Source organism: Alosa sapidissima, chromosome 6, assembly GCF_018492685.1.
Source record: "Alosa sapidissima isolate fAloSap1 chromosome 6, fAloSap1.pri, whole genome shotgun sequence".
NCBI classification, from domain to species: domain Eukaryota; kingdom Metazoa; phylum Chordata; class Actinopteri; order Clupeiformes; family Clupeidae; genus Alosa; species Alosa sapidissima.
Window position 1 is genome coordinate 3,238,140 of NC_055962.1, and position 26,331 is coordinate 3,264,470.

Here is a 26,331-nt window from a genome sequence, read left to right on the forward strand (position 1 = left end):
CAGTATGTGTGTGTTTACAGTATGTGTGTGTGTGTGGGGGGGGGGGGGGTCTTGAGCTAATGGTAACTTGTATTGAGCTAATGGTAACTTGGGGAGACACAAAAATATAGTAAAAAAGACAAGTTTTACTGTAAATAAAGTAATCTGCATTGGTTTGGAAATCCTATAGGGCCAGATTGAAAGGGTCCATAGCCTACCTACATATAGAGTATATCTATTTATAGTAGACCATGACTGGATGGTGTTCCGTAAAGTAGGCCTAATGAGTGTTTACACATGTGAAGAGAGAGAGTGAAGCACTGGTGGTTTAGTGTGGCATTTTGATGGGTTGTGTTTGAAAAAATGAAATCATGTTACTTCACTAACCTGTTTGATTTTTGTGTGTTAAGTAGAAAATTGTGTGTGGTGTTTTGCAAAATGTGTTTTAATAAAACTAGACCCGACAATAACGTTATACCGGGGACATGGGGGGGACGTTTGTTTATTCACACATGGCAGCGGACGGAGGACGGAGACATCACATCCATGCACGACTTCACGTTACACGTCTGGGGATGACTAAAGTATCTATCTATCTAGTCTCTAGCAGTAGCTGCATAGACCTCTGAAGTTCGCCTACAAAAAAGCTGCCATCTTTGACATCCGGTATCTGGCGATTTTTCCTATGGGAAAATAACATGGGGATTTTGAATTATTGCACCTGCTAAACTCTCGCGGGGATGAAAAAGTCTGAAATGCAGACGTTTTCCTGAACACACTTTTGTCCTCTGCCTTCGAGTGGTTATTGTGATCTCCAGTACATGAAGGCGGCACACTTAGATTTTTGCTACCCCAGAGCTAACTTTCAATGCAACTTGCCATAGGTAGTTAGCTTCAATTAAGAACCGGATCTCCTTATATGGGCAAAGATGGCCGTTTTGGTTCTTTTTTGTAGGCGAACTTCAGAGGTCTATTAGCCTACCGTAGTCTAAGGCAACATCATAGGCCTACAGTTTATGAAGTTGTGCGTCTATGAGCAAGTAGAACCATGTCTACTTTGCTCATAGACGCACAACTTCATAGACTGGGAAAAGGGTTGTTAACGTTAAACTCAAAATGTATGTGCTAGCCTACATAATTCAGCATGTCTGCATATGCTGAATTATGTAGCACATGCATTTTGAGTTTAACGTTAATGTATAACGTTACAAACTAGGGAAAGGATTTTATCAAATTCATGTTTGCTGATGTGATGCTTGGTGTAACGTTAGCAAAGTCGCTGTTCTTAGCTTCTAGCTTAGCCTACAATGCGCATTTCTTCAGATAGGCCTAACTGTCATTACGTGATGCATGCAACATGCTCTAAATAGGCAGTGCTTTATTTAACGTAGTCACGTACTTATTATCTGTTTTATTTTCAGAAACACACACATGGCCGAATTGGGACTAAACCGACTTTTGGAGCTGAATACGATGCAATAAAACTAGAGTAATGTTAAAAACAGACCACTAGCATTTGTTTAGGGTTGTCTAAGTGACTACTTACAGTTTTTTTCAAATGCTTACACACTAAATCTTTGCTTGTCACACAATTTTCTAAACATGTCTTCCAAACATCATAACCCCACACCAAATCTGCAAAACCATACACTAATTCTCAGTGTTTGACTCAGTTTTCAATTGACTAAAACACATTTTGCAAAACACCACACACAATTTTCTACTTAACACACAAAAATCGAACAGGAAGTAACTTGATTTCATTTTTCAAACACAACCCATCAAAATGCCACACTAAATCACCAGTGCTTCACTCTCTCTCTTCACATGTGTAAACACTCATTACTTTACGGAACACCATCCAGTCATTGCCTTAGTATAGGCCTATAAATACTCTATATGTAGGTATAGACCCTTTCAATCTGGCCCTAGAGGATTTCAGAACAAATGCAGATACTTTGAAAGGAATGTTCTACAAAAAGTCGGCTTTATGTACAGTAAAACTTGTCTTTTTACTATATTTTTGTGTCTTGTTTCTTGTTTGTGTTTTTGTGTCATTTTTCTATAGACCTTTGAATACATACACAACCCCCCCCCCCCCCCCCCCCCCCACACACACACACACACACACACACACACACATACACACACACACTTTTCTTTGGAAAAAGCAAAGTAATTTGATAGTAGTCAGTCATTTCCATAGGCAAAATCAGCTTTTTCAGAACTCCATGTACATCTGGTGGTCATTGCCTCATGTGGTCTATTTTGCTTTGCTTTGTTCTTGTTGGCTGTAAAAGACTGTATTCACAACAGCAAATTATTTGGGAAAAATCACAATTTTTTGGTTTCAATATTGCTTGCATTTTTACTGTGTATTTCAACTTCTCTCTGTAGATACCGTAACTTTCATTCTTGTATGGAAATACATAAAGCCTATGAAAGACAGAAGAGCGTTAGGTTTTGAGCAACAGTGTGTACATGATGTATCCAAAATGTCCTATTATGTGTGTGTAATGTGAGGCGAATGTTTGCTTTAAAGATGTGTTTTTGACATTTTGAATGTTGTGTGTCATTTTGCTGCAGATTTGAGGCATTTTACATTTTGTGTGAGCAATTGTGGGTTTTGTGTGTGGAGTTTTGAAAAATAAACACAGAGTTTTGAAAACGTGTGTAAACAATTGTAAAAAACTGTAATTTGTAAAGCAAAACGATCTAGAAAATTGTGTGACAAGCAAAGATTTAGTGTGTAAACAGTTGAAAAAAACTGTAAGTAGAAAATTGTGTGTGGTGTTTTGCAAAATGTTTTTTAGTAAATTGAAAACTGAGTCAAACACTGAGAATTAGTGTATGGTTTTGCAAATTTGGTGTGGGGTTATGATGTTTGGACGACAGGTTTAGAAAATTGTGTGACAAGCAAAGATTTAGTGTGTAAGCAGTTGAAAAAAACTGTAACGCTGGGGGTCATTGGTTGATAAATAACTTGGGTTATATTAGAGCCAGCATTTTTTACAGTGAAGTTTGACTGTTTTTTTTTACCTTAACGTCAAATTGATTTGATTTTGAAACAATTTAGGGGTCTGTAGATGATATAGGCTTGCACCAAATTTTGTGAAAATCAGATGGCTCACTTGAGAAAAATCTGAGCAAGTAGGGATCTAGCAGCTTTGCTGTTTGGACCCAATTGGATATATAGACATTGATGCAGGTGCTGACAAGAAGACAGTTCATTTAACCATCCAATGCTGCTGGTCATACTCACAGATGGCCTGATGCACCTGTTTTTGAGAGAGACATTCAATGCTACTTTGTGCTGTGTGCAAAATGCTGTTATTCTGCATCAGTAGCCTACCACTGCCCCAAGCAGAGTCCCTCTCAGTCCCAGACAAGCACAGCAGGGTTTAAAGCACTGCCCTAATTGTCATGGTACAGTAGAGCTCTAAGCACATCTGGTCTCAAGAGAATTTATACCCAACAGCAAGACCGCCTGAAGTGTGTGTCACACAGAAAGGGACCTATCCTTGGGAAAGGACTTCAGTTCAGGATACTTTGTGAGGGTTGTATTTACAGGGGCTGCATGGAAAAGGAGGTCAACTGGAAAGGAAAAGCATTGCTGCTATAGTCTATTCAGAAAGTTTTCAGACCCTTTTGAGGTTTCGACTTTTTTGTTTCAGATTCTTCTTGAAATAGACGCAACTGAATTATTTCTTAACAATCTACACACAATACTCTACAATGACTAGATGAGTGGTCATTGATTTTTATTAAATAAAATAAAATATTTAATTATTCAGACCCCTGCAACTGAGCTCTGGTACATCCGATCAATGGTCCTTGAGATGCTTCTACAACGTCCAGTTTGATTGGAGTCCACTTTTGCCTAACTAAAATGAACAGGAATTAAGGTCCCACAGTTGATGATGTATGCCAGAGTGAAAATCAAGCCATGAGGTTGAGAGAATTGGCCATAGATCGGAGAGGCAGGATTTTGTGAAGCCATAGATCTGGGGAAGGGTATTCACCTTATTCAGCCCCGCCCATTTTTTAAAATTCCACGTTGTCTTTAAACTTCCGGTCGGCTAGCTACGTCTAGCTTCATTGGGATAACACGGCAGAAGAGGATAGAGAGGCTAACTTACAGAACAGCCGCTCCAAAGTCAGTTTTTTCCTAACTTCAGATAGGAAAGCTGTATAACAGAAATGTCTTAAGTCACCAAAATCCTAAATAAACGTTCCTAACTTTAGGATGACCCATAATATATGATGCCAGTCATCTCGATAGAGCTCTGCTATATCAATGTATCGCAATGGATGTACTGCTCAATCGGAAGTTCGGAGACAATGTGGGCAAAGCTAGCGCCCCCCCCCCCCCCCCCAAAACTCCAAACCACCAATTGGCAACCCACTGAATAATTGAATGAGGATCTTGGAACCAAGAACCCAATGGTGGTTTGGGGAAGTAGCTACCCATACCATGGGTGGGAACCTAGGGTTTGAGGGTTTCTTACCTGAGGTCATTACCCAAACCCACACCCCATCTCTCTCTCCCAAACTCATTTCCTGATATCTCTTCACTGTCCTATGTAAAAACAAGAGTCTAATAAGATCAAAAGTTCCTTTATGCTGAGAATCGCATGGACAACCATCACAGCACTCCACGGATTAGGTCAGACGAAAGCCATACCAGCCAACAGCCGAAGAAAGCCAACAGCCCACTGGGAGTTGCCAGAAAGCACCTTTATTAACTCTCAGACCATTAGGGACGGGAATGCTGTTTTCTGTAAAGCATTTTGTAAACATTAGTTTAAAAAGATATACAAAAAATTTATTATTTTAAATCGTTATGAGAAGTGAAATCCTATATGGTCTGATGCCCACAATGTTCAATGGTGTCGGTGGAGTAAGGTACTGAGCATCGCCTTATCAACCATAGTCAAACATGGTGGTAGAAGCATCATGCTATGGGGATGTTTTTATGTGACCCTTAGGAGAAATAAGATGAGATAAGTGTAGATTGAGAAGAAAAACTGAGTAATGTGTGTGAGAAATATGTGTTCTGAGTTTGTCACACCACATAAGGTGTCCTTAACCAACTAGGTAAATTTGGGGGAATAAAAGGTTTAAAAATCACGAGAAAAGGACTGGTATACTCTGTATGCTCTGCAGGTTTGCTAACTGTGCTGAAGCCACATAGTTTTCGGCAAAAAAAATAAATATATATATAAGGTTTTCTTACAGGGTGTTTATAGGCTCTGTACCACACATCAAACTAAGGGTGCATGCTGTGTACAGTGAACTTGTTTGCTTGCACCTCCTAGTGACCAGTTGTGAGAAGGCAAATAAAAGTTGTATACAGTAAATTCATCCCAGAAACAAGCAAAAATGGGGATTTACTTAATGTGTTATACTTCATACACAACTGTAGTATGTTGTGTAAGTATCAACTAGAAAATGTAATTGAGGAAATTACCAGTGCATGAAAATATAAACATACTGTATATTAACATAAAATGCCAAACAAACTTTTATTGGGAAACAGTTGGCAGGAGTCATAGTTGATAACAACTGACAGTTGAAATGGCTGAACAGTTAAATAGTTGAGTAGTTTAAATAGTTAATGGATGTTGATGTATAGTTTAATGGGTGGATGAGTGAATGGTTTGAAGAGGATGAATGGATAGAAAGTTGGATGGAATATGCCTTATATCCTTGTAGAATGGAGAGACACAGAGAGTTGGCCTAGTTAAGCAGAAAGCAGTTGATACAGGTGCAATCAGTTTAACTGGCCCTTTGATGGGTCCTAGAAGAACTAGAAAAGCATTTCCTGAAGGAAATACAGTGCATGAAAATGCAAAAAATATGTAAAATATGCAGAGTAAACACAAACTATATTGGTTGCTAGGTAGATGAGGTTTTATATAGTTGGAATGACTGAACAGTTAAATAGGTGGATAATTTAAATGGTTAAATTATTTAGGTAGATAGTTGACGATAACTGACAGTTAGAATGGCTCTAATGTTTGCTAACAGTTATGCTAACTATGTTAACAAAGATAATAATGTTAACCAAGTAACTTAACTAATGTTTTCATTTTTAGTAGTTATGCTAACTAGCATGCTAACATGTAACTTAGCTAACCTAGCTAATCATTTTTAGTAGCATGCTAAGTATGCTAACTAACATGTAAGCAATGCTAACTATACTAACATGTGATTTAGCTAACCTAACTAATCATTTTTAGTAGCTATGCTAACTATGCTAATTAGCATGCTAGTGTAACAGGGTGGTACATGGGAAGGGCCAAGGGGCCAATCACAGTAGCCTGACTACGCCACCCTGAGGCCTAGTGCATCAGGGAATCTTTAAGAGATTGTACCGCTTTCAGGTTCGTAACTACACAGTGGACATGAATTACAGGAAAACAATATTTATTAAGACAAAAAGGTAGGGAAGTGGAGATCTGAGGGTGGCAACTATGGAAGTTCAGACCAATACCATGCAAGCATAAAGAAAGGTTCACCTGTTACACAGCAAAGGTACACAGTAAAGCTACAAGGAATACACCAAAAACATCACACGTGCTTAAACTAGACCCCCCTCCGAGCCACCTCCCTACTAAATAAAGAGGAGTTACACAAACAAAAGGACAAGACAAGCAAAACAAAAACCAAACATAACAAATAACCAAAGCAAAACCAAGACAAGACAAGACAGCAGCACGACCCATGTTCCCCATCAGCATGACTGTGCTGCCTAAAAGAACAGAACACAGAAGATTAAACAAAGAACACACCACAATATACATAACAAAACCACAAATGTTTATGGGGAGACAGCATACCTGACGGTAGCAGACAGGGGCTACACCAGTGGAGTCTACATTGCTACTGGCTGCTGCCCCTCTTAAGTAGCACTCCACTGGTGCCAGATTGATCAAATGCCTATGCCCCGCCCCCTTCATTAGCACTTCCAGGTGCTATGGGGAAATAGCAGGCAGAGAAGGTCTACCTGCTACACTAGCAATGCTAACATGCTAACTATGCTAACCATGTGACTTAGCTAACCTATCTAATCATTTTTAGTAGCTATGCTAACATGCTAACTATGCTAACCATGTTACTTAGCTAACTTAGCTAATAATTTTTAGCAGTTTTGCTAAAAACAAAGATTCTACGTTAAACGGTTGAAGCTGCATTAAACGCATTAGAAGAAGAAGAATAAGAAGAAGCCTAGGAAGAACAGCACAGTGCATTTTCATGCACTATAATAATAATAATAATAATAAGAAGAAGAAGAAGCCTAGGAAAAACCCCAGATAGCAAGCACACGTTGGCACAACGTTGGCACAACAGCATATCATCCGTTGGCATGACGTTGTTTACTGACGTTGTGCCAACTTCATTTTGTCCGGTGGGGTAACGTTGTTTTGACGTTGGCACGGAGAAAATCGTCGTGCGTCACAATAGGCCTACAAAAATCCGTTTATTGCAAAACGTTGTTCTCCAGTAGCCTACAAGCCTATATGGAAATTATTGCTTCCGCAATTGCGCATCATGCCTAACAGCTGTTCTAAAACCAGTGGCCTCTCCGGGCTTGTTGCTTAATTCAAGACAGGCAGGCAATATGTTATAAATGTTAATATTATTTATAATATTTATTGACAATAACAAAAATAACAAAGAAATAAATTAATTAAAAAAAATAAAAAAAATAAAAAAAACACCAACAAGGAATTGGGGGGTGGGCTGCTCCGGTTCCTCCAGATCATGGAACTATTCTGGAAAAACAAGAGTTTGCTCATCGATCCATTTATCAAAACAATGCAAAGTATGTGGGGTTTGCCATATGTGCTTCTTTACTTACTCGGAGTCAGAATCGCTGAAGTCCAATTGACGCAGACGCTGGCGCTGAGTAGCTGTGGAGAAAAGGAGACAGCCATCAGTGACAGATTGCCCATTTAGGAGGTTATCACTGAAACTAGGCCTAGGAGGTAAGAATGTTTTTTTTTATTATTATTTAAAAAAAAATGTTTACTGTCCCCATCTATTATATGAAAATGCGCTTAACGTTGTAACGATCTGAATTGCGTTGAGGCATGCTAGGCTATATTTTTAGTTGAAAATGCGTCTCCATTTGCAAATAGCATTTTCATATTGCAATCAATCGTGAAATGCACAGCATGCACAGGCCTACTAAAGCCACGCGACAAAATGTTACCTGAGAATGAATGCACGTGATGTTTGCATGAACTACGCGACATTAGGTCAGTTTGGCCTTTCGTTCAAATCAGCCTAGGATTAGCCATAGCTAGGGCACTGGACACTTGGTGACTGTTTGACATGTGATAAGGTAAGATTTTTAATTATTGTCTTAAAATAAGGTTAGAAGACTAAGCTAAACTTGGTTACTTTTGTGTGAAGAAATGAAGAGTTTGGTTCCAAAACAGCTATCTCCTTTTTTTAAAACATTAAAGTCAGGTTATTTAATGTGTACTGTGTTGTTTTGATTGAGTAAAGATATATCAAATAACAACACCCAGTTACAGTTCAACTGAAATTATTTGGAAAACAAAATGTAAATTTTTTTTTTTTTAATGAAAATTCATTAAAATGGTGGCGTTTTGAAACTCTTCAAATGCAGCACATAGCTCGACATATTTTGTAGCCTATGCTACTTTGGAATAATTAAAATACATAAGCTATTTAGAAATATAAGCAACTGTTGTTGAAAGTCCCGAGTACCGCCATGTATAGGCTAATAGAAAATCGGAGAGAATGTTTCTATTTTGGGGAGGACTTTTTGCCTCAGTATTTTCTGTCAGTCTAAAGCACAACTGATATTGCCATCTATGTACTGTAGGTAGCCTGCTTTGTTTAAAGATCATTGTCTTTCAAAGAAATGTAGCTGGGCTTTGGATGATATAAAATCACGGTGTCTCTGCAACAAATGCGCATGAAGATTAAACGAGGTTGCATTTTTTGGTAATTGGTGGAGTAGACTAGGAACACGAAAATCAGTGGGGCTGTTAAAGCGTAACTTTGGCCAGAATGAATCCTAGGGTGTTTTTGTGAATGTACCCTAGTTAAACTTTAGTTTAAAAGCATAATTATAGCCTACGTCCGAAGCGCCACTTTAAAACTTGTCGTCGTTTTCGGGTCAAATGGAAATCGTAGGGGCACTACTATTTTGATACATGATGGCATCAAAATAGCTATTTTTAAAACACCAAGAAGGCTCGACACAACATGAAACTTTGATCGTAGTCATCAGTGTCTCTACACATGAACTTTAGCATTGTTTGTGTACACAGAGTTTACTAAAAGAAAGGTTTTTAAAAACTTGGTTTTTCTGCTCGCCGCCATCATGCCAGCCAAGGAGTGAGTTGTCCAAAACCTTTCTTTTTAGTAAACTATGTGTACACGAACAATGTTCTCAATGCTCGAGTTCATGTGTAGAGACACTGATGATACTTCTAAATAGCTATTTTGACGCCATCATATATCGAAATGGTAGTGCCCATGAATAATACTTATCATAAATGCTCAAACATTGCTTCCTAGATAATGTGAATTCCAAGCTACAAAACTGAAGTAATTCTAAGGACTGACAATTATATGAATGTGATAAAGACAGGATTTGAACAGAAATATTTTACAGCTTTTGGTTTTGGGACCCATTCTTGATTAAGACAACGTTTTAACAAAATATGAGATGGTGCAGCAAGAACCTTATATGATTTAACCTGGAATGACCCATTGCATATACTTAAATGTCTGCCACTATGTCTTTGGATTTCCCTCTTCTTATTCAGGTCTGTAACATACCGATTACAGGGCTCTGCGGTTCTTCAGCTCTCCTCTTCCTCCCTCCACTGCGGTCACTGCTATACTTAAGCCAGTTTTTAATGTGGCTGTCGCACTCGCTGGCAGTGATATTTTGTGCTGCCGCAGCACCTGAACAGGTAACAGTTCTTGATCATTGAAAATACAATGCACTAATTCCAGGAGAATCAAAAAGTGTCTTAAGCACACTGTATTCAATTTTTTCTTTTACAATGACACCAATGCAGTGGCATTCAGACACCTCTTATAGCTGCAGTGATTTTTAAAGCTGCAAAAGCCTTCTTTTGGCCTCCTCGGCCAAGCCAATTGTATTGGGTTGCCAGTGTGTCTGTGATGAGGTGACGCATTATTCTCCTGACAGCGTCCCCAGCATTCATCCCACCAAGTGCTGTAAGGTGTGTTGTCTACAGATAAGAACATAAATGTACAGATGTATATAGATTTTATACAGTTAAGAACAAAATTATTCATACCCCTGACAAATATTAATTTAATGTTGATTTTCTCTCGACCAATATGTTTGTTCTGACTGAAAATGAAACTGCCACATGTCAAAAGGTTGCTTGACAATGTGGTAGAAACATGGAATCAGAAATAGAAGCATTTTCATCTTTTTTTTTTTTCATATGTATGAATTTTGTGTCCAAAATTATTCATACCTTTTTTAGATAATGACTGGAAAGCCTTGTTTGGCTGTATGTTTTGGATCATTGTGTGGTTTAATGGCCTCCAAAAATCTTACTGTAGCCCCTTGTTTTAGTGTTACCATTTACTTTGAGAAGGTCACCAGGTCCCATTGTCTGAAAAAAAACACCCCAAGCTAATACATTTCTATAATAGCTATTCTGCACTGTGGATATGGTGTTTTGATGGTTGACATTTGCAGCACATCCCAAAATGGACCACTTGGTCTTGGTCATCATGGATGCTGATCATGCACATGCACTCTTCTCAAAACATGCACAACTCTGCTTAACCTTTTATAAGGACACACCTGAACAAAGAATATAGCTTTTGCTGGATTTTTAAATGGTTATGAACTAGGTTTCCAGACTAGAGCTCCCTGAAATAAGATCTAGGTGGGCGGGGCTAGGCTAGCAGTCTAGAATCATTGTGAAGACATTGAGAGGCTTGGTATGTATTATGAGAACCATTTTGAGTGCTGTGATGACAAATAAACATGCTACCAGTGATTATTTAAAAAGGGTATGAATAATTTTGGACATGCCATTTTTCATAAAAATGTTCAAAAAATATGAAAACTGATTCTACCACATTATCTTACAACCTTTAGCCATGTAGAAGTGTCATTTTCAAACATATTGGTCAAGAGAAAATTAACATTAAATCAATATTTGCCAGGGGTATGAATACTTTTGTTCTTAACTGTATAGAATGTGTACTGTTGACAAAACATAATGCAGTTGGTTCCAAAGTATTCAACCATCGTGAAATTTTTCACCATGTTGTGGTCATCAATGTAGTCAAATACATACCATAGCTTTCTCCTGTGTTTTCTCTAATAACACATTCTCCACTCTCCTCAGATGTTCTTGTGTCTGAATTGGGAATGTGAATTCCTCTGGTAGAGAGGGCGCTGCTTGTGCCGGCTGCTTCTTAGCCAGGGCCTGGAGAAGGAGGGTGTTCTGGCGCACTTGCGCCTTTATCTCCTCTAAGGCCCTGAAAATTAGCTGGTCACGCTCTATAGGTAAGAAAGGTTTAATAGAAAAACAGAAACATTTCACATTGCTTTAGAAAGTGTTGTGACTTCAATGATTATGTTACACAAATGATATCATCAGTCATGTTGCAGACCAGCAAAATGTTTTGTACCAAATGTGTTTGTCACAGGCTGTGAGTAGGAGGTAGTGGGAGCACTCAAGACCGATGAAAACACCGGTGGTGGCTGGAGTACAGGCTGGAGTACAGGTAGCTGTTTGGAGGAGCCTGGTTTTGCAGGTGGTTTTGCAGGTGGTTTCACTGGTTGTTTCGCTGGTTGTTTTGCTGGTTGCTGGTTTGCGATGGAATGGCGTGGCTGACGTAGAGCTTCAGACTGCTCCACCACTTTGGCAAAGGGCCTGCAGTATGACAACAGGACAACACCACAGGTATTAAAACATCAGTGAATCTTAGAGTTTTGTTAATTTGTGTACTGTACGGTTCTTACATTCTAGGCCTTCTGAAACTTTCCTCCTCAGAAGTGAGGGAGTCTTTCTTGGTGGCCCTCACCAGTTTCTTCCTGGCCGCTTCATAAGAATCTGTATTTGAGGTAAACATTTGTTAAACAAGGAACCATATTGCAGCATGTATAGAAATGAAATGAAGTTGCATTATGATGAATCATGTTATCTCTCTCTCTCTCTCTCTCTCTCTCTCTCTCTCTCTCTCTCTCTCTCTCTCTCTCTCTCTCTCTCTCTCTCTCTCTCTCTCTCTGTGTGTTTGTTTACAGGAGGGTCTCACCATATTTCTTTAGTACCCTGACAAAGAACTCCCCCCATGTCTCATCAGGATCCTCCTGATTCTGGACAGCCACCTTACCCCGTTGCATACTTTTGTATGGTGGCCAGAATGACACTTTTTGGTCTACACTCAGCCAGCTTGTGGGCACCACTTCAACCTCATTCTTTTCCGTAAACAGTACAATTGCGAACATGATCTGTAAACTGAAATGATGAACAGATGAACTTAGCTTTAACTAACTAACTAACTTATTTATTTATTTATTTATTTATTTATTTATTTATTTATTACTAACTAACATTTTATTTATTTATTTATTTATTTATTAATTACTAACTAACTTATTTATTTATTGCTAACTAACTTTATTTATTTTTATTTATTTATTTATTATGTATGGTTCAGTCGGTATATTGCAAAGCCATGTTTGACAGGCATTGCAACCATTTTGGCATCAATGGTTTTCTCTGACAAAGCCACCACCTCTACAGACAGTCCTTGAACAAAAGCAATATTCAAATTGAGGGAGTCAACTGGGGATGTGAAAAACGACTGTCTGTTTAAAAATTTCCGTCCCAAAAACTGTGTGCAGCCATCAGCATTGACCATTTTTTCAATTCTGAAAATGCTGTGCCCACTCAAAACTATGTTGTTAGGCGCATGGACTGATAAAGAGAATTTGGGACAGGTGTAGTGAGAGAGTAGACTGTGCAACACTGGACTGACATTGACTGACTGACTGACACTGCTGTTTAGTTTTTGTTCAGCGATGCGTTTTACAATTTGTTGCAAAGGTTGGTTTGGCTTTCTGATCTTTCTTTTCAGTTGATGTAGAAAGTTTTCGAAAGGAAAGGCAGAAATTCTCTGCAAGGGGCCAAATTTTCTGACATCGTCTGCCAGGTGGATTAAGCTATGGACATTGTACACAATGAAATCGCCATAAATCACAGAGAAGTTTTGGACAAAGACTCTGATCACCTTCTCGGCGTAATCACAGTATGTTTTCGACAGCTGTGGGCTGCATAGAATGGTTATGCCCACATGCAGAAGGAGGAAGTGATCGTACATAACATCAGGCAGTTCGTTTTTGAGAGCAATGGGACCCGTATACAAAAGAAATGTCCGAAATTCAGTTGCTTTCCAACGGTCCACCTCTGTTAGGGATCTCCCTCTTCTATTGAACTCTTTTGGCAAGCTTTTTCCAAGTTCCACTATTTTTTGTGATATTGATGTTATTGTTCGGTTGCCAATTCTTGTGGGTAGTGGGCCTCGCATCCACAACCAAATGAGCTTTCTCACTACTCCCAAACACACTAAGTGCATGTAATCGAGCACAAATTGGGAGACCATGCCAATGTTGATGTCAGTGAGGGGACTTTCACCATCCTTGTGGTGATCACTTTGTAATTTGGCCTTAAAGCTCTCGTCTGTACGTGGTGCCGCCATTGTCTCAGGGAAGTTTAATCTGTTATTGCACCAAACACCCTCCTGAACACACCTCTCGCAGCCGTAATACGAATTATGATATTTTATGTTTTTGAGGAATGCTCTTGCTGGTGCATCGCATACAAAGGCCGAAATTACTATTTTGTGATTTTGTTGGTACATAACACCACTTGAGGAGATGACTGACATCTCCTCCACAAAATCGGAGAGATACTCTGCCAAATTTGATGGTTTTTTAAACCCAGAGTATAATGCCACAACGAAGGGAATTTGGTCTGGGTCTTCTTCAATTAATGCCAATATTGGCCAGAATTGATTATTGCTACTTTTAAAAAGTGGCATGCCATCAATATTGATTTGCAGGTGGAGTGTATGAGCGATTGTTAGGGTGGGACTGTCCTGCATCCTCGCCAATACACCTTTAGCTATTCCAAAATAGTGCATGGAGCCCCCTGCTTTTTCTTCCACCTCTATGCTTTTAGGAGTGGACAAAAGTGTCCGACCATCTTTTGGGAGATCTGCATCGGACAGGTGTTTGTTAAGGACCACAAGAAGGCTTGAAAGATGGCTGATTGGTGTGTTTGTTTCCACTGCCCACGCCTTTAAATCGTCACGTAATTTAATGTTGTCATATTCCTCATCAGGACTGTCAATGTCAATGTCAAAGTCCTCGTCTTGCATACAGTAATCGATATTTTGGATTTCCTCCAGACCACAGGTGGCGCTTATGTCCTCTAAACTAGAGCTAGTACTAACGTTACACCAGTCTCCTCCATCACAGCTGTCTAACGTTACTTCCGTCCCTGACATGTAGGAGTCGGAGCCATGGTCGGAGCAGTCGGAATTGTGAGTAACGCTAACTTTTTCCACATTAAGTGATTGTAGCATAGAGACAATGGCCTCTGTATTTTTTTTTGTATACCGTCTTAAAGACCTTTTTGATAGCAATTTGTTGCTCTCTGCCATAATTGTGACAGACAATAGCGTAAAGTTTACTAGATAACTGTTAGCATCAAACAAGCTATAGCAGCTAGCGATATAGCTAACGTTAATGTAACCGTTTTCAGCTAACTTTAGCGAGCGAATCCGACTAACGCTAATTTACACAGTTATCGTTCTTGGTTTATGGTGTTGCGGTCTTGAAAGTGACCTTATAACCACTACTTTACCTGAATGTTGACCAAAACACCACAGTGTCTAATGTTAGACCAAAGTCTGTCGTTGGCGATCCCAGGTGAATTAAAAATCAGTCGATTTCAGTTAAAGGCTGTGGTGCAGGGTTTTTTTTTTGTCTTTCCTGGCAATTTTCTAGTTGGTAATAAACATTTAAACAATTATCCATTGTATTTGATGTTGTAAAGTATCACAAAAAAGAAATATAATAAGGAAAAGTAGGTGATATTTTAGCGGTTAGCAACAGGTTTGCGATCATTCTTATTTCTCCCACAATGCATTCCATGACGTCACATGAGGTACTCGTTGTGGGACGACAGAGGAAAGGCCGCCTTGATACCATTGAGAGAGACGACGATTAACTTAGTGAGAGTAGCAGCTAGTGAGAGAGTAACAGTGTCAGATATATAAGTAAATATAAAGATAGAGATAGCCTAGATAGATAGATAGATATATAGAGGTAGATAGAGATATAGATAGATAGTGAGAGAGAGAGAGAGAGAGAGAGATAGCATAGATAGATAGTAGTGAGAGATAGCATAGCATCATAACATAGATAGCTGATGGAGAGAGGGAGAGAGTAGATATATAAATAAATAGATAACATGGTTTACTACTGTGTTTGTGCCAGGTGCAAGAACTCCAGCAAAACTGGACTTAGGGTCCATTGCTTCCCCAAGGACAAAGGGATCTTCCGAAGCTAGGTGCAATTTGTCAAGGTTAGGTGGGCGGATTTTTCAGCTAGCTCTGTCACCGCCTTCTCGAGAATATGCAGCGCGCATTTCAAGGAGGAGGATTACCACTCAGGGGATGCCAAGATGGTCTCACTTGGTTTAAAGAGTGAGAGGATGGCGAAGTTCATTCCTACCGCTGTGCCGTCTGTGCATGCAAACCTCTCTGACTGCCCTGTCCCGAGGTCCAGAGACACCGTCTGCCGCAAGCGAGATATTGTCACGGTAAGCATCATGCTAATGTTCAAAAGCTGCGCGTTAGCTAGCGCTGTGTGTATTTTGCATACCGTGTTCCCTTTGACACAGCCTCCACTACAATCATGATCAGTCTGACATTAGAGGATATTTCGTGATTCACGAAAGTAAATGTCCATATCGTCATGAAAGCATCATGGCTAGCGTTGGGATCAGTGATCATCAAGCAGCTTTCACAACTAAACAGTGTGTTTGTGTTAGACTGCTACGGTTCTCTTTCACATATATTTGGCCATGACCGTGTCACCAGGGCTGTAGTGGAGGCTAACGCAAGTAAACACAGTTTACCCACCTCTGACATTTCAGAAACAGAGTTTATCCACTTCTCACTTCAGAGTTTAGCTACCTCCCAATACAGTAAATGCACTACCTCATAGAGTTTATGCACCACATGCACTCTAGACATTTATTACCACTAGTATTGATGTAAACATTTAACAGTAACCTTCAACATCATCAAATATGTTCTGAATGTCTTTCATGTATTTTTTAAAACATCGAGTAGCGCATATCAGGGTCCACTGTACTGTAATCTTTTTTCTCTTGTATACCCTCTTCGCTGACCTTTTTTATATTTGTTTTCACAAGATGTTGACAGACGCCTCACAGCAGGAGACCATGGACAGTGTGATACTGGGGATCAGCCCTTGCCCACCTCCACTTCTGATGCTGGGACACAGGTGTACCAGGCTGGCTTTAGTCTGTTGGTTTGTGATGTCATCATATTTGAGTGTTATACTGTATTGGTCATGTGTGTTTCATTCAAGTTTCTTTTTTTACATATCTAGGTCGGTGTATCTTTCTTTCTGTCCCTTTCATCTCATTTGGTGGTGGTTCCCTGCATGTTGCATGTTTTGTTTTGTCTTTGTGTGCTGTTGCTTTGTTTTATACTTTGCACAAAATCATTACTTTTTCTCGTCTTTGTAAGTGGTAATAATTGTCGCTGTACCCCATTCAAGGGGTGCTGCATGTCTGCTCCTCTGTCTGTGTGCTTGGATTTTCTTTTTTGTTGTTATTTGCATGAAATTTCTTGTATGTAATTCAAAATAATTTACCAATCATTTTACCTGTGCCTTGTCAACTTCTGTGTGCGGTGTTATCTGGGCTCACTGTGTGTCTGCTTGATGTGCTTTTGCATGTATCACTGCATGTATGCATGCATGAAATATCATGGGTTTGTGTGTGAGAAAGGGAACCATCAGCTGACCCTCAGGTAAGACCACAATATTGCACACGTTTCGCGTCTAGCCCTTCATCAGTGTTCCTTGTATGTTTTGTGCCTAACCATTTTTTTTTATAGAGATTTGTTTACTTCCAACCTGTGTCTTTGTCCTTGTTCAGTAAATGTTTAAATGTTCAGTAACCATTACAAGCAATGCCAATAAACTGTTTTTTTTTTATTATCAAAATTCATGTGTTCTGTGTACTTTATAACATTTTAAGGGCAATGGAGCGATCACAACAGAATAAGCATAACAATTCTTTTTATTCATTTTCATCTAAATGAGGCCATTGAAAGCCCTGATAGGTCTGGTCACCACTTTGGAATTGTTGTCTGATGGTTGAAACCACACAAGAGGGTAGAGGCTTCCTTATACTCCTGCCTAAAACCCCATAAGCCCAGCGTATAGCCTGCCTGTACACAGTGTACCGGTATTGCATAGGGATAAGTAGGAAAGTTGTTCAGTTTAAAACTCTGTGAGTAGGTTGAAGACGTCATTTTAAGCCTGTGTCTTATGCATGTTTATTGTGTATGCAACACATCTCTCTCCTATAACTGTTGGTTCAAAGAACTCAGTGTAAAAAGATTGGTAAAGTAAACATAAACCATGAACATACTCGTGCGTGCTGGCTTGAAGGGGACCATGATCTTGCCTGAAGTGTGAGTATGCTATGTGTAGCACAAACGGATTCAGGCAGTATGCCTCAAATCCAGGACGCTATGTTAGGCACGTTATTTGCTGGCCGCGGGGTGAGCTCCTCGACCAGCGACCAAAACGCGCCCTCCCTACAACAGAAGCTCTCCACCACAGTTTCCATGGGACGACACCGCCCACACAGACACCAATTTGCTAAACACAGCGACACAGACACGCTTATTACTCTCTCCCGGTAAGCGGTACCCTGACGGTGTCAATGGCAATGTCAATCACGGGGAAAACTAGCACTATAATCACACTGAAGACACGACCAGCCTACTCGGCGTCGGCTACGTTTGCAAACAACATTTTCACCGGAGAAAGAGTAGTTCTAGCCTGAAAGCTTAGAAATAAACACTAGGGGTTCACAGGTGGGTCAAGCTACATCTAGCATAGCCTTCTATTTCTAGAACTTCTGACTAAGTTTAGGGTACTTCTGAGCCAACGACATAATCACTGTCACTAGATATAAAGAAAACGTTGACTTTCACTCGACAGTAAAAAAAATTGTTATTGTAGGCCTACCCACTGCTATTCATAGACTAGCTCCAGCGCTCGTTGCTGCTAGCAACTCACCAGGACACTTCACCAACTCTCCAGTGATTCTCCTCTGACCATGCATTAATTTCTCTTTGATGGCCATCAGCTGTCGGTATTTCCCCATTCGCCCTCACACGTCTAACAGGTTCCAAATTATATGGGCCATCATAAATGTTAACTGTGGGTCTTGCCTAATCTTCCTCATCCCAGTTAGACAGTGCTAGTAGTAGCTGCTATAAGGCTGAGGCTACTTCCACCAAATATCTTTTTTTTTTTTTAAGTATAGGCCTATTTTTTGGGCTTTTTGCCTTTATTTGTATAGGACGGTGAATAGTGAGACAGTAAGTAAGTGGGAGAGAGAGATGGGGTGGGACAGGGATATGACCGCAGGTCGGATTCCTTCTTATCTCTGCTTCCACCGATAGACTGTAAAAAATAGCTTCCACCACGTCTACCTCATATGACGTCATCGCCGAATAAATAAAAAATAACCGTTACTAACCAAAAACTACAAAAACTGGACTTTAACACCATTTTGGAGACATATCTAACTTTATATACATATCGTGAGTGCTTAATGTACCCATTAATTGAAAGTGTTTAACCTGCACCACAGCCTTTAACTTTTATTCATACGCGCGCAGGTGTGTGTGTTCCATCATAAGCACGAGAGCAACCTATATGTTCTATATTGTTGATGAACATAGTGGACCTTTTAACCTGTAATGTGTAGTGTAGCCTACAGTTTTTTTTTCTCCTACTGCCTCTCTCTATCTCTCTGTGTGTGTGTGCTTTCAGACTCTGGAAAAATGTACTTATGAGGGCTTTATTTCCTTGAAGGTAACTATATTACACCCCCAGACACACACACATCAGTAGTCCTATGAGATGTCAGATTGTGAGTGTTGACACTGGAGGCACACTCACCTGTCTTATGTTCTTCGAAGGAGGCTGAGGATGATGAAGACACTGTCTGTATGCTTGGAGTTGTGAGGGGAATTCTTGTAGACATGCAATACCAAAGTTTTAGCCTGATGAGCCAGACCTCACATCTTGATGTAGGACTATTCGCAGTGCTCAGTCCAAGGGGCGGGATAAACGGTTGTCTTTCAAATTCCCTCTGCACGCAATAGGATAGTGCTACAAACATGCATTTTCCCACCAGCGGAGCTAGTTGGATAGTTGTTCAAACTTTTGCCAATTTAAACAAAGCTTAACTCGTGTCACGCTGTTCGCCAGCAGCAGCATCATCCACCTTATTTGTTTTCAAGTAGCAGGGAATTCACGCAGAACAGTCGCAACTATGCCATCATTATGTTAAGTCCGCTTACTGATTCTATACACGATGTGATTGGCCTGACTGAAGTTTAATTTTTCCAGCTCGCAAGCCAACGGAGAGTTGCTAGACTACCCTGGCAGCAAATTACATCACCTTGGCCGCTAGGGTGCGTCTAGATTTCTAGGCTACCAAAGTTTGGGATCACTTAGAAATTTCCATTCCACTCCATTACAGACAAAATACCAGCTGAGATCAATTACATTGTTTTTTTGTTTTTTTTAATCAGTGCAGCAGTTTTCAGGTTACACAGTATGCGCTTACATAATTGCAAAAGTGTTCTCTACTGTTGTAGAAAGAAATGTCTTCTCTCTAATGTAATATTTACATTGCCCATTATCAGCAACCATTCATCCAATGTTCCAAAGGCACATTCTGTTTACTAATATGATATAATTTCTCTGTTTCAGTAGCATCTGTTTCCTGTTACCAGCGCAACACAACACAGAGACTGTTTTTCTGCCGTGTATTCAGGGCACAGGCAGCTAGCGGATAGTGAGGCGATGTTTGCTGTATGTGACAAAGATGTTTTAGCTTAGAAACTGCGTGACATGTCAACAACGTTTGTATTTACTTGTCACAGCCTGGCATACTGTGTTCATTATTCCATACATCTGATGTGTAGGCTAACTGCTGAACTATGATGTCCGACAAGGGACCGGGGCTATAGGCTACAGTCAGGGCTACCCTGCTGAAAAAAACAGCCTGACCAGCTTAAGGTGGTTTGCTGGTTGACCAGCTTGTTTGACCACCCTATGATGGTTGACCTGCTAGACCAGCAAAACTCATGCGACAACATAGCTTCGGCTGGTTTACCCAGCTTGCGATGGTAATTCAGCTGGTTTTGCTTGTCGTATCATCTCAAGTCATTTTAGCTGGTGTTGCCGGTCTACATTGCTGATTTATCTGGCCATGCCAGGTTATGTTGGTCATTCTAGTAAACCAGTATGACCGTCTTACGCACACAGTATACACTTACATAATTGCAAAACTGTTCTCTACTGATTTTTAATGCAATATCTACATTGCCCATTATCAGCAACCATTTATCCAATGTTCTAAAGGCACACTCTGTTTACTAATCTAATATCATTTCTCTGTTTCAGAAGCATCCATTTCCTGTTGTTACCAGCGCCATGCCATGTATGTCGCTCTGCATTATCCACATGTACACTGACCAATCACTGACTTGGGCATTTTTTATAACAGTGAAACATTAAAAACATGAAAAGCATGAATATTTCTTTCAAACAACACAACTTGTGGTGAAGTCAGAGTATGCTTCCAATCAATCATTACACAACAGTGAAAAAAGTTCAAAATATAGTTTTCAATATAGATCGACAGATAGATACTTTATTGATCCCCAAGGGGAAATTCAATAAGAACCTAGACAAGATAAATTCATATATTGAAATTGGTCAATTGTTATTTCCATTAAATATTTTTATTTAAGTACACCAAGTAAGTACAGAAACCACTGTAAATGTGCCTTTGGCCTATTTGATCCATGCTTGCAAATACACACACCTTCAGCTGTGTTGCTGTGTGTGTGTGTGTTAGAGGGTGATTGACTAAATAGCACCACTGTACATTGTAAAATGAGTGTGACAAACACGTAATGCAACTTTTTTGTTTGTTTTTAAAATCCATGCTATCTATTTCTCTGTCTAATGTATTTTTTTTTTTTTCTATCTGGTGCATTCAGGTGCTTTCTGCAGCTCAGAATGAGATTGGCTGGGACTTAATGGCACGCTACTGGGAAAGTGATTACTCACTCATGAGTGAAATAGTGATTTCGTATACTGTGAAATGCCAGTATTAAATAAATGATGGGTTTGTAAACATTGGGTTTGTGTCATGGTTTTCAGCAACAAACATACTTTACATGAAACTGTAAGATGACATTCACTTAAATTGTGAGTTATTAGGGGGAAGGCTGAAATCATTTGACAAATTAACTTTGTTTAATACAAAGATTTACTTGTTTGTATTAGGTGTAATTGCAGTGGCACATTATGATACACATTTAAATAATGCCCAGTCAGACATAAGGATTTTTCTATCAGAAAAACTTTATTGGACCATGGCAGTCATATTTTATAGTGAGGTCACAGGCAACTCCAACTGAAATATCTGATGTTATATGATTAGTGCTTGGATCCTCATCTAGCCTATAACCAGAAAGTTGGACATCAGTTCCACCATGAATAGCCTACTGCTTACAGTTATACCCATTAGAGTGGAACTTCTAATGGGTGAGCTAGTTACTTTTTGTTGGAGTTGCGATAGCTTGAGTGAAATGCACTCTTTTTCAGTGACTTCTGTGGGTATACTTAGTTACTTATTGGTTATAGGAATAAGTTGGCTACTGCTTTTCTTGATTGCATATGGGAAAACAAATATCCTATCCTAGTCTTACAAACAAGCAGGTATGTATAATCTACACACCTATGGTGGAAAAAGTTAAGGTTCATTTAGCAAATGTTATTTTGTAGTATTAAAAAAGATCGTTTTAGAATTTTCGAACGAAATGGTTGGTAATTAGCACGTTTAAGATGATCACTGCAGTTGCAAACAGCCGGTCGGTGGACTGCCGTTGGCGTGACTGTGTTTCAACGTTGTAAATCCTCTTGTTTTAAGAGGCTGCGAGCGGTCTTACAAACTTACAAAATGATCTCACAAATGCAATAAATAATAATAATAAATAATAAAACCCGAAATCTTGCGTTGTTGACATTCGCTGCAGTTGCAGCCAGTCGGTGGACTGCCGTTGGCGTGACTGTGTTTCAACGTTGTAGATCCTCTAAATATTTTTGTTTGACGCAGCTTGTCGCAGAACAATCAAACATTCTATAAACCAACATTCTATATACTATTGCTTGAGGCGCTGCGGTTGTTGTGACATTGTTTCAACGTTGAAATTCCACCTCCGACACTGCCAACCAATGGCAACGTTGTAACAACGTGTGCTTGCTATCTGGGACAGTAGGGGAGAGCCGGGACGAATGAAACAATACAGTTTTCTCCGAGTGTGATGATGATAGACAGACGTCCTTCGGTCAAAACATAGAGCATGTTAACCTCCTTCTATCAGCCAAATATCTTCCTGCTATGTCATTTTATCACGGAGTTACTGGCGATAAATGAGTTTTGATGCGCAAAAGTAAACTTCATTAGCGGTTACATTTTTTTGATTATCAATGAGTGTTTTTCATTTAAAGGTTTGACTTAATGCTTATTCAGTAGACCATTTAGTGTTCTCCACAATCCCAGACTTTCATATCGCATGCTTGTTTACATGGAAAGCAAATCAAGCTGTAGTGACATATGTCTGTGTCGGGACAATTGAAACACGTGTTTCAATCATCCCGACCAGGCTGTAACTCCATGAATTTTAATTAAATGCACAAATTGGTGTGTTTAAACAATCATTTATGGAGGTAAGACATAGAAAAACAGTTTTAGGAAGATGAAAATACATTTGGGCCCACCAGGTAGGGGGTTGAGTTTCCCCATGTTATCCTATGGAGACTGACGGCCGGTGGGTCGTTAAGCCTACTTATTAGTGCATTGGCCTAACCCACGTAAAAACCTAGTGAAACGACATTTTCAACAATATAAACATGATATAAATGGGAAAGCTTACCGTTCTAGCTATAAACATGGCAGAATCATCCACAGGGCATGATATTTCAAAAACCGCTACATACACGCTTCATGATGATGGCAATGAGTTGTTAACAGACATGCACAAAGAAGTATAGCCCTGCAGCAATATATCTAAAATAAAAACTTTTGGGAGTACCATTCATGATATGTAGTACAATTTCGAAGTTGTTGGACGTTTATATGGCTTAAACTGTATGTTTCATTCGTCCCCTTATGTTGTTTCAACTGTCCCGACCAGGAGGGACGAATGAAACATTACGCACATCCCACTTTTGTTGTAATAATTCCTGAACGGTTTTGTTCAAAGCTGAAAATGAATCTGTATTTGACAGAGGACAGATGTAGGTTACTAGTGACCAAATATTAGCTTTCAGTGTGGTACGATCGCTATGTAAATTACGTTTAATTAAAAAGTGTTTCAACTGTCCCGGCTCTCCCCTACAGTGCATGATGACTGACTGTCAGGCCCTGTCAACTCAGGAATTGCATCGCCGGTTCGAATCCTGATGCACCGGCCTGATGCACCGGCCGCCGTTAAGGCCGTTTTCCGCGATCTCATGTAGTTTACGGACGCAAGCCCGCTGGTCATCGCATTCCCGATGGCACTCGACAATTTATGAAGCCAAGAACCCGACTGTAACTGTTTGCGTCCTGTTTCTTGTGCTTTTTTACTGAGGGCAATCATATTAATCATTGATATCAAGTGCAACACCCAGAAGAATAAAAATCAATTTTACAAAATAGGGGGATGCCGCTGCGAGCAGCGGACTTTGACACACACCGCAGTAGCCGGTGTCAGGACACTCTAATCATGTATATAATGGGCACTGCATTAATCAGCTTTTCCGTGGCACACATAGAACAGGCAGCGCTGTGCTATATAGCACTTTAAAAATTGCATCGCAGGTTCGAATCCGGCCTGATGCACAGGCCGTGATTACGGCCGTTTTCGCGATCTCACGTAGTTTTAAGCGATGCAAGCCCGCTGGTCATCGTATTCCCGATGACACATGACATCTTATGAAGCCAAGAACCCGACTGTTTGTAACTGTTTGCGTCCTGTTTCTTGTGCTTTTTTACTGAGGGCAATCATATTAATCATTGATATCAAGTGCAACACCCAGAAGAATAAAAATCAATTTTACAAAATAGGGGGATGCTGCTGCGAGCAGCGGACTTTGACACACACAGCAGTAGCCAGAGTCACGACACTCTAATCATGTATATAATGGGCACTGCATTAATTAGCATTTCCGTGGCACACATAGAACAGGCAGCGCTGTGCTATATAGCACTTTAAAAATAGCCTCTCCGGTTGGAATCCGGCCTGATGCACAGGCCGTCATTACGGCCGTTTTCGCGATCTCACGTAGTTTTACGCGACGCAAGCCCGCTGTTCATCGCGGTCCCGATGACCGTGACATCTTATGAAGCCAAGAACCCGTCTGTTTGTAACTGTTTGCGTCCTGTTTCTTGTGCTTTTTTACTGAGGGCAATTATATTAATCATTGATATCAAGTGCAACACCCAGAAGAATAAAAATCAATTTTACAAAATAGGGGGATGCCGCTGCGAGCAGCGGACTTTGACACACACCGCAGTAGCCGGAGTCACGACACTCTAATCATGTATATAATGGGCACTGCATTAATCAGCTTTTCCATGGCACACATAGAACAGGCAGCGCTGTGCTATATAGCACTTTAAAAATTGCATCGCAGGTTCGAATCCGGCCTGATGCACAGGCCTTGATTACGGCCGTTTTCGCGATCACACGTAGTTTTAAGCAACGCAAGCCCGCTGGTCATCGTATTCCCGATGACACGTGACATCTTATGAAGCCAAGAACCCGACTGTTTCTAACTGTTTGCGTCCTGTTTCTTGTGCTTTTTTACTGAGGGCAATCATATTAATCATTGATATCAAGTGCAACACCCAGAAGAATAAAAATCAATTTTACAAAATAGGGGGATGCCGCTGCGAGCAGCGGACTTTGACACACACCGCAGTAGCCGGTGTCAGGACACTCTAATCATGTATATAATGGGCACTGCATTAATCAGCTTTTCCGTGGCACACATAGAACAGGCAGCGCTGTGCTATATAGCACTTTAAAAATTGCATCGCAGGTTCGAATCCGGCCTGATGCACAGGCCGTGATTACGGCCGTTTTCGCGATCTCACGTAGTTTTACGCGATGCAAGCCCGCTGGTCATCGTATTCCCGATGACACGTGACATCTTATGAAGCCAAGAACCCGACTGTTTGTAACTGTTTGCGTCCTGTTTCTTGTGCTTTTTTACTGAGGGCAATCATATTAATCATTGATATCAAGTGCAACACCCAGAAGAATAAAAATCAATTTTACAAAATAGGGGGATGCCGCTGCGAGCAGCTGACTTTGACACACACCGCAATAGCCGGTGTCAGGACACTCTAATCATGTATATAATGGGCACTGCATTAATCAGCTTTTCCGTGGCACACATAGAACAGGCAGCGCTGTGCTATATAGCACTTTAAAAATTGCCTCTCCGGTTCGAATCCGGCCGGATGCACAGGCCGTCATTACGGCCGTTTTCGCGATCTCACGTAGTTTTACGCGATGCAAGCCCGCTGGTCATCTTATTCCCGATGACACGTGACATCTTATGAAGCCAAGAACCCGACTGTTTGTAACTGTTTGGTCCTGTTTCTTGTGCTTTTTTACTGAGGGCAATCATATTAATCATTGATATCAAGTGCAACACCCAGAAGAATAAAAATCAATTTTACAAAATAGGGGGATGCCGCTGCGAGTAGCTGACTTTGACACACACCGCAGTAGCCGGTGTCAGGACACTCTAATCATGTATATAATGGGCACTGCATTAATCAGCTTTTCCGTGGCACACATAGAACAGGCAGCGCTGTGCTATATAGCACTTTAAAAATTGCATCGCAGGTTCGAATCCGGCCTGATGCACAGGCCGTGATT

The 26,331-nt window shown here is 40.2% G+C and overlaps 2 long non-coding RNA genes across 2 annotated transcripts; both read left to right on the forward strand.

Annotated features, from left to right (window-relative positions):
* Positions 1–15,383: 15,383 nt before the first annotated feature.
* On the forward strand, positions 15,384–17,284 carry LOC121711829. Its single transcript, XR_006032457.1, has 2 exons — positions 15,384–15,857; positions 16,476–17,284. It is a non-coding gene; the product is annotated as an uncharacterized LOC121711829 (long non-coding RNA).
* Positions 17,285–20,688: 3,404 nt separating this feature from the next.
* On the forward strand, positions 20,689–21,527 carry LOC121711830. The gene is made up of 2 exons (XR_006032458.1): positions 20,689–20,825; positions 21,391–21,527. It is a non-coding gene; the product is annotated as an uncharacterized LOC121711830 (long non-coding RNA).
* Positions 21,528–26,331: the final 4,804 nt, after the last annotated feature.